The sequence below is a fragment of the Aricia agestis genome, chromosome 7, assembly GCF_905147365.1.
Source record: "Aricia agestis chromosome 7, ilAriAges1.1, whole genome shotgun sequence".
Taxonomy (NCBI): Eukaryota; Metazoa; Arthropoda; class Insecta; order Lepidoptera; family Lycaenidae; genus Aricia; species Aricia agestis.
Window position 1 is genome coordinate 7774220 of NC_056412.1, and position 9385 is coordinate 7783604.

The 9385-nt window shown below is 36.2% G+C and overlaps 1 long non-coding RNA gene across 1 annotated transcript; it reads right to left on the reverse strand.

The window, feature by feature from the left end:
- Positions 1-281: 281 nt before the first annotated feature.
- Positions 282-7442, reverse strand: LOC121728862. The gene is made up of 3 exons (XR_006035877.1): positions 7430-7442; positions 7313-7315; positions 282-365 (listed from the first exon to the last, which is right to left on the reverse strand). It is a non-coding gene; the product is annotated as an uncharacterized LOC121728862 (long non-coding RNA).
- Positions 7443-9385: the final 1943 nt, after the last annotated feature.

Below are 9385 nucleotides of genomic sequence, written 5' to 3' on the forward strand. Positions count from 1 at the left end.
TATAAAATATTAGTATAAATCCACTTCTTCCACTCATGTCTTAAATTACTAGTAATATTAAATATAATACGTAAAACGAAATAAATGTACAGTTATACGTCAATACATAAATATTAGGGCATATAGATCCCGTGTCGTCGCACGCGAGTCTGCGCTCACCTTGAGTCAGATAGCGAAGGGTGTATTACACATTCATACATTCATCCGATGTACGAATCTTAATTGCTTAATCCAAGGAAAAATAATGTTAATACACCACGGGTACTGACATGTGTGACTAAAGTCGTAGGTTACACGCTCAATCTGGCATCAGTTCAGTCCATCAATCTGAGATTGACGCCAGATTGAGGGTTAAAAAGTACATACTTAATAAAAAAATTATCATGATTATTAAGTGTTCATAAGTAAAAATTGACCTGAATAGAATTAAATTAGCATTTTAATTGTTGTATTATTCAGGAATAGCATACATACACAATAACGATTTTATTTAGGCCTTGCTGGCGTTAGCACTTTTCTGAATAAGTTTACGTGGTTTCTATAAAACATGAAATAACTTCTAAACGGTACATGATTATTTATTTTTTATTGAAGCGCTAATTTAAGCAAAGTTGTGAGGACTCGTGTGCCGAAAATTGTAGACATCCATCCGTCTTCAAGATCTGAAAAATCGTTAAACGTAACCCCAGCAGGATTTTGAATATCTTCACAATGAGTCAAGCAACAAACAAAATTGTTGTGCCCTAATTAACGTTCTGCAACGCTTAAAGTATTTGCATACTTTTTATCTTAAAAATGCCTTAAAAAAACTTCTAGCTGGGGTAATGTTTGTAAACATTACCCCAGCCAGATTTGCTTTTCGCGTTTTTCAAGAAAACCACTAGGGTACTAATTATAAAAATTAGGGCGCATTTATAGAAGCCTGCGCTTTAATTAGTAGTACGGAAAATGTTTAAGAAATCGACAACATCTGGCTGGGGTAACGCACGCCAATCCGTGGGTTAGACTTTTAGTTTCGCGTCAAACTTTATCAGATTGATGGATCAGATTGATGAAAAACTGAACGTGTAACCTCCGACTAAATGTTTAAGTTCTTCGAGAAAGAAACGTGGTTCGTATTGCGATGGGTCGTCTTGGCAGTGGTACTACCGTGTGTAAAGTCCCGAGACAGAATAATGTAAAAATGAAAAAGACTTTTCCTTGAATGTTCCTTTAATTTTAATTATTAGTAAAAAGTACCGGAAAAAGTCCACTAAGCAATGATAATTTTATTATTATTGATTTATTGATATGATGATAATTTTATTATTATTGATTATTATTGATTTGACATTTTTTTTATTACCATCAACTAATTTTTCGTGAGTAGCTTCGTTTTGATAAGACGAACAACAATTTCCTCTGCGACAATTCTCGAATGTGGGTTCCGTTGTAGGGTTCTGTAATCAACAAAACTTGATTGACTACGAAGCCCTAAAACGGAACCATAGCCAGCTGTTTTTTTGCATATTGATAAGTTAATAGTTATATAAAATTTAAAACTTAACATTGTCCTACAAAATAGAACAATCCATATATTTTTAGAACCATCAAATCAAAATATTAATAAATCCTTTCTCTCTCTGTGAGCTACCGCTTTCGAGAATTTTCGCAGAGGAAATTGTTGTTAGTTTTATCAAAATGGAGCTACTCACGAAAAATTAGCTTGATATAGTAATAAAAAACAATTGTTCAAGGGAATCCTGACTATTATTACTATCTATACATATAAATAAAATTGGAGTGTCTGTTTGTAATATTTAAAGAAGCGTTTTTTACTATATGCATATGAATGTACATACGATACATATACCCAAATAGCAATTTTTACAATTTTTGTCTGTCTGTATGTCTGTCTGTTTGTTCCGGCTAATCTCTGAAACGGCTGGACCGATTTTGACGGGACTTTTATTGGCAGATAGCTGATGTAATAAGGAGTAACTTAGGCTACTTTTTAACCGACTTCCAAAACGGAGTGAAGAAAATACCAATAACACTTCCTTAAAATATCTTTATTCACATCAAAAGTCCAAGCTCTATTTCGTCTACATCACATCTACCTTTGTGACAGCACATGTCACCTTCTTAGTCTAACTAGATTCTACATGCCGCCCACCATGAATGTATATAATGAATACATTCGTAATACTTAAATAAAATTATGAATCCCAGTACAATAACAAAATATAACAAGCCTACCTACTACAATAATAAAATATAAGAAGTGTCATCGCCCAGCATTTTTAAATAAACCTGACCCTGTACAGTGTACATACAATCTATAGTTTAACCTGTTTAATATTATATCTAACCATAAAAATACAAAATAGAATCTACAAAAAATAAAATAATAAGTATGTATTTACATTCCTTTGCTATTGGCCCTAAGCAAAAATAATAACTTAAAAACTATCGTAATTCTCTTTATAATGTTATCAACCAATAAAAACATTAACCTATCCTACCTTAAATTCTTTTGAACTTCTTGGGACTCTACCAGATAGTATCCACCCAAGGTGAGTACTTTGCGCGGTTAAACTGTATGACGCATCTCGAAGAACACCATTTTGTAAAAGACGTCCATATATATCAGCACCCAACAATACATCTATTCTACCTGGCTGGTAAAAATCAGGATCCGCCAATTTTAAGCATGACAACTCTGGCCAATTATTATTGATGTCTATAGCTTTTACCTCAGGGGTTGACAGAAGTTCATTTAGAACGTAGGCTTGTACGTTACAATTAAAATCACTAGCAGTGGACTGTATACTGAATTCTACCATATTCGTTATAGCCACGTTCTGATCTTCTCCCCCCACACCGGTGACAAATTCTTCTACCGGTAGCTTTTCAAGGCCTAAAATTTCTGCGATTCTCTCAGTGACAAATGAAGCTTGTGAACCCTGATCTAGCAATGCTTTTAGTGTGATATTGGTATTCCCTGTTTCAACCTTAACCAAGGCTGTGGGCAACATGACATGAGATATTTCAAGTCTGTTCTTACCCTCGTCATTATGATATTTACTCTCTTCGTGAACCTCATCTACAGCCCTTACGTTCCTCTTTGGATACCAAGTAGTTCTCTCTCGGTGTAACAATGTGTGGTGTCGACCACTACACCGTTGACACGTTCTAAGACGCCTGCATGCAGATGCCCTGTGATACGAGCTAAAACAATTAAAGCATAAATGATTACTTCTAAAAAATTCAAATCTAGTGCCAAATTCTTCTTCTCGAAACGTTTCACACTGGTCTAGCGTATGGTTCCTTTTACAGTATAAACATATCACGACAGTGGTGGCAAAGATATGTGTCTTTTGTCTTTGATCTGCAATTGTCTTCCGCTCTCTTAGCTCTAAAAATTCTAAAGCTCTAAATCTGTTTTCTAAAAATGTATAAAATTCATCTAAAGTAGGTAAATTCTCTAAATCATTACTGATCTTGTGCTCCCATTGCTTTCTAGATTCCTGATCTAACTTTTGTGTTATAAAGTAAATAATCATTAGGTCCCATGTGGAAACATCTACATTTAATTTAGAGAGAGCGCTCAAACATTCATTTGTGGTATCGAGCAATTGTTTTATTCCGCAACTTTCCTCTGAACTTAAATCCTTTTGTCCGAACAGGCGATTCAATGTGTGATTTACTATGTACCTTTTGTTATTATACCTCCTTATCAATAATTTCCAACACTCTTCATAACCAGCTTCTGTGATAGGTACATGGCGTAGTAATTGCTCTGCTTCACCGGTGATATAAGTTTTTAAATAATAAAGTTTCTCAATATTATGTAATTTTTGATTTTGGTGTATCAATGTATCAAATAAATTGTAAAAAGTTGACCATTCCGTGTACCTCCCCGAAAACGTTGGTAATTCAACGTTAGGTAGATTAATTGACAATGCGTCTCTTTGTTTAGCCTTAGAAATAGTGGGGTCATTAATGAATCTTGAGTGAACATCCTCTAATTCTCCTTTATATTCATAATATGCTTCTTTAATTTGATCAAATAGTTTGTCAGATAGATACTCAGAATCGTGTGGCAACTCCCCCATTTTTATCAATTCGTAATGATTGTCTTGGAAACGAGACCACGTGTTCTCCAAACTTTCGAGCCTCACTTTTACATGAGCTCGTGTTACTTTATCGTTAGTTGACTTTTGGAAATTTTCATAATCTTTCAAAATTTGATTTTGAATATGTTTTTGTATTCTAACAAGTCCTTCCATTGCATAAAAATACTAGCTATATTATTTTAGTTGAATATTTTCCACTATTGTTTACTTGTTGCCAAGGATACCAAGTAAAATTTTCTAAGATACAATTCTAATAATTCTTACATCCATTATTACTTGTTTAGTTCTGCTTACAATACTTCCATAGCATAGGCTAGCTCATCTACTATCCGGCTGCTGAAGGACCATGAAGAAAATACCAATAACACTTCCTTAAAATATCTTTATTCACATCAAAAGTCCAAGCTCTATTTCGTCTACATCACATCTACCTTTGTGACAGCACATGTCACCTTCTTAGTCTATAACTAGATTCTACACGGAGGAGGATATTTTTTACTTTTTTTATGTTTTACCTATATTTTACTCCGCCGTTTGTGGACCAATTTTCAAAATTATTTTGTTGTTGCATAAGATTTGGTCCATTTTGTTGACGCGGGCGAAGTCGCGGGTAACAGCTAGTCTTGAATATATATTATTATATTCAAGACTAGCTGTTACTAAAAACTTACAAGACTTGTAAAAGGCAATCAAGTTGTGTCACGTTATTTATTAGGTACCGACGCGACGTAGGTAGTACGTAGCACCTTCTAAGCGCCATAGAAATTAAGACTACGGTCTCTAATCTAATAAATCTAATAGGTAGCCAAAAAACTTGAGAGAAAAAAATACAGATTTTATCTATTAGCCTCGAGACTCGAGAGGTTTCCAAGCAAAATACCAGTTATTTGGTAATCATTCAGCAAATCATCGGACGGGAGAAAAATATTTACACCAACCAGCACATTAGGTATTTAAATGTAGAAAACTTAAAATTCGTTCTATATTTAAAACCGTGTTTCTGTGTACCAACGCCAAGTTCAACAGCCAGCTCTAGACGCGAAGGATGGAGCGACCCACTTGCGGTTCCCTGACCTCCGCCCGCCGCGCGCCGCAGCCTAGCGTAGCGACTCCCCTCTCTTTCCCACCCGTACTCTTCCGCACCCTCTCTTTCCCTCCCGCAATATTTTTTCGCACGCACGTAATTTGGAAAATCTCAAAAATCTCAAAGTACCTCACGACGGCTATTTGCGGCTCCTGGTACCGAGAATCTTGAATGTAATTTGAATTTGGAATTATTATTCGGTTCGGTCGCGTGATGGAGAAATTTCGGTTTCATACATTTGAACACTGTAACCGCACGTGTATAACGTATTTTAATTCGATTTATCAAACGGAGCCCAGCTGCATAATATATACATGAATTATTAGTAAATAGATTTAGGATGGAACGGAAACGAGCACTCCTATATTGCCTTCCGATAGCTAAAACATCGCTAAGCCACAGGTGGTCGATTTTGAGTTTTTGATGCCATTCTACATAGAAAAAAAATCTCTATCGATCTGTTATATCATCATTCTTGTAGCGTTTTTAGTTCAGGAAATAGCTCTAGCAAAAACGGCGTTAACTATAGTAAAATATATATTTTACACCACTATATTTATACGTGGGACAGCCATGCTTCGGCACGAATGGGCCGGCTCGACCGGATAAATACCACGTTCTCACAGAAAACCGACGTGAAACAGCGCTTGCGCTGTGTTTCGCCGAGTGAGTGAGTTTACCGGAGGCCCAATCCCCTAACCCCTACCCTATTCCCTTCCCTACCCTCAACTATTCCCTTCCCTTCCCTTTCCTACCCTCCCCTATTACCCTATTCCCTCTTAAAAGGCCGGCAACACACTTGCAGCTCTTCTGATGCTGCGAGTGTCCATGGGCGACGGAAGTTGCTTTCCATCAGGTGACCCGTTTGCTCGTTTGCCCCCTTATTTCATAAAAAAAAAGCTAAAAAAACTCTTCACCATTTTACAAGACTAGATACTAATTATAATACTTTTGCGAACTTTAAGCCATGGTTCAGCTACCTATTAAGCGACTTTAATCTTAGCTAAAAAGACGTCATACAACAATGCTACACTATAAACACGTTAAACTCTCTTAGTGCTTTTATAGCGTAGGATTGCGGGCGTTACAATAAACAGTTTCCTTTTCTTGAAAACTCTATCCGCCTTTAAAGACTTGGATGATTAATTATTTTAATGAGAATCATACGCTACAACAACGCTAAGCCACAAAACTTAACTAAAACATCGCTATCTGCGCTCACGTCTCACCCCGTAGCGCACCCGCCCGTGTATTGTGTCTCTATTTTTTTAATACTAGAAATATTCAGTTTTATAATTAAATACCTAAAATTAACTGAAATCACACTCCATTATTATATCACCATATTATTATTATTGTTAATTAAATTAATATTATTGTGTAGGCTCTATTCGATAAAACATAATCGAGAAAAGTATGGTACGGCCGTGCCTTTGCTAAAAAGCTTGGCTGGGGCACTGCCGTACCCCCAGATTATTTGCAAAATTGGTCAAACATGTTTTATTGATAATTTACGTGTCAAAGTGGCTGCAAAGTTGAATTGTCATAATAAGCCCGTCTATATCGACCGCGACATAAAAAAAATAAACATTGCAAACGCGATTGTAATTACGATTTTAATATAATATGTTGTAAGGTTCCATGGGAGTAGTTAACACCCAAGTTTGCAACGCTTAAATCCCTGTGCTGCCCCCACGGTGCTCGAAAAACTGCGAAATTTTGGCACATATTTCAGTTTGTTATAAAAATCTACCTTAACGAAGAGTTTTTCAAGTACGTTCGTTAGAACTTTAATAAAGATAACTAAATTTGCTACAATTTTAGCGAAACCTGAACACGCTATGTCTTTTGGTTGCGAAGATACAGCAAGTCAAATATGGGCAATTCTCCCGCAGTGCTAGGAAAACTGTGAAATTACAGAATTTCCGATGTAACAGCTCTTGTTTCAGTTTTCTCTTATCTCATGTGTACTTTCAGAAAGGCAGTAGAGGTGGATCAGACTGCATCCAATACCCAAAAAAAACCTCGACTGGATAGATCTCGCCAACATTTTCCTTGACCCAAACTCCAACAAGGAAGACGTAGGAAATGCTGGCGAGAAGATCTTGACGAACTTCTACGGAGGAGATGAGGGGACACTGAATACTTTGCAATACTCAGCATTTGTCAAATCAGCAGTAACGGTCAAAGTGAACCTTGCTCGCCTCCCCCCAACTACAGATGCTACAAAATATCATTCACGGAGGACTTACCACCAACTACAAAAATGGTTAGGGGTTAAAAAGAGCCCGTGTGATTGGGGATGGGAGACCAGCGAAGAAGGTCTAATGTGCGCAGAGCCCGCTCCTCCGACCATGTTTAAAATGATGGCTTGCAAATGCAAGAAAGGTTGCTTAGGTTCGGGCACTTGCAGAAAAGCCGGGCTCAAGTGCTTTATCTTATGTTCCTTTTGCCACGGTCGAAATTGCTACAACGCCATCCCTATCGTTCTGGATGCTGAGGATGAGGACAATCCAACACCATAATATGTCGACTCGCCTCCAACTTCAGAAAACACTATCCCTCCACCCCCACTGCCCCCACTGATCTTGACTGGTTGAGACCTGGTTCTTCCAAAAGGGCGAGAGTCTAAGTCTCTAAATTTGTATAAAATTATAGTTTTAAATCGTTATACTGTTTTTTTTTGTGTTTACATGCATCTTAAATTTCAAATTTGTACTCTTTGTTCTTTATAATACATCCTACATACAAACATATATTATTTTAAATTTTATTTTTTTAAAAGACAAATTTTCCACTTTTGTACTAAAAAGTGGCCCCGTGCGAGTTTCTTACGCCGGTTCTTCTCGCCGGGTTAGTTCCCGAACCGGTGGTAGGCAACATGTAGTTCAACGTTCTGAAAATATTTGATTCAAATTTATTCAGAAATAAAACATTTTTTTTTATTATTGAGCACAATGTATATTTTATTATTTAGCAAAAACCTAATCATACTATAATATTAAAAACCGGCCAAGTGCGAGACGGACTCGCGCACTAAGGGTTCCATACCATCATTAATAAAAATGGAAAAAAAATCACATCTGAAAATCATATCTGCTGTCCCACTCGCACTTGGCCAGTTTTTAGTATTTGTTGTTATAGCGGCAATAGACATACAACATCTGTGAAAATTTAAACTATCTAACTATCACGGTTCAAGAGAAACAGCCACCGATACATTATCTACAAAAACCAGCAAAAAAATCACGTTTTTTGTATGCGAGCCCCGCTTAATATGTATTGTATTCTGGTTTTTAGTATTTGTTGTTATAGCGGCAACAGAAATATAAAATGAAAATTTCAACTCTCTAGCTATCACGGTTCATGAGATAATAACGCAAAAAATACTGAACGGATTTTGATTTGACATTAACATTGACAGCACAGGGTTTTCAGGGTTGCAAAGAATCATGGCCAAATTTGTATAGGAGCTGGACTCGACATTTATTTTTGATGTCCCAAAATAAACTTTAAGTAGTTAGATTTGGTTGTTCTTATGCTCTAAACATAATTCCATTTGAGAATTATGTCTAAATAGCCACGATGTTTTTATAATAATTAATAACGTTTACAATTATTTTGAGGTTAGACTTAAGAGCTACCTTTTTCCCGACTGCGATGTAGCCTACAAGTGTATATTCGGCGATCTCGTTTCTAATTATTTAAATTGTTCCTAGAGTATTACCCAAATAATAGAACGAATGCGAATGATAGCCGGCTGTCAGAACATAACGAAACTAAAATATATTGATCTTTTTTTGTGGCTATTTATAGACACATTTCTAATGATTTTCGATGCCTTAAAATATTAGGGAATTTTTGCTACTAATGGCATATCGGGACGCCACCGCCCACCTGGTACGATTTGGCCATTGTTCTTTGGGTGTTAATTAACTACTCTCAAGGGACCTGACAACATATTATAACAAAATCGATACAATCGCTTTTGCAATGTTTGATGTCGATATTGACGGGCCTATAAATGCCTTTTGACTAATAGCTGTTTAAAGACGTGTGAAACAAGATAACCATAACACATTTTTATGCTATAATTTTATAAGAATATTGGGTTTACAAGACTGGTTATTAAGACAAGGTTTGTAAGACTGATTCAACTGTCATTTTATATTTTAAGGTTTTT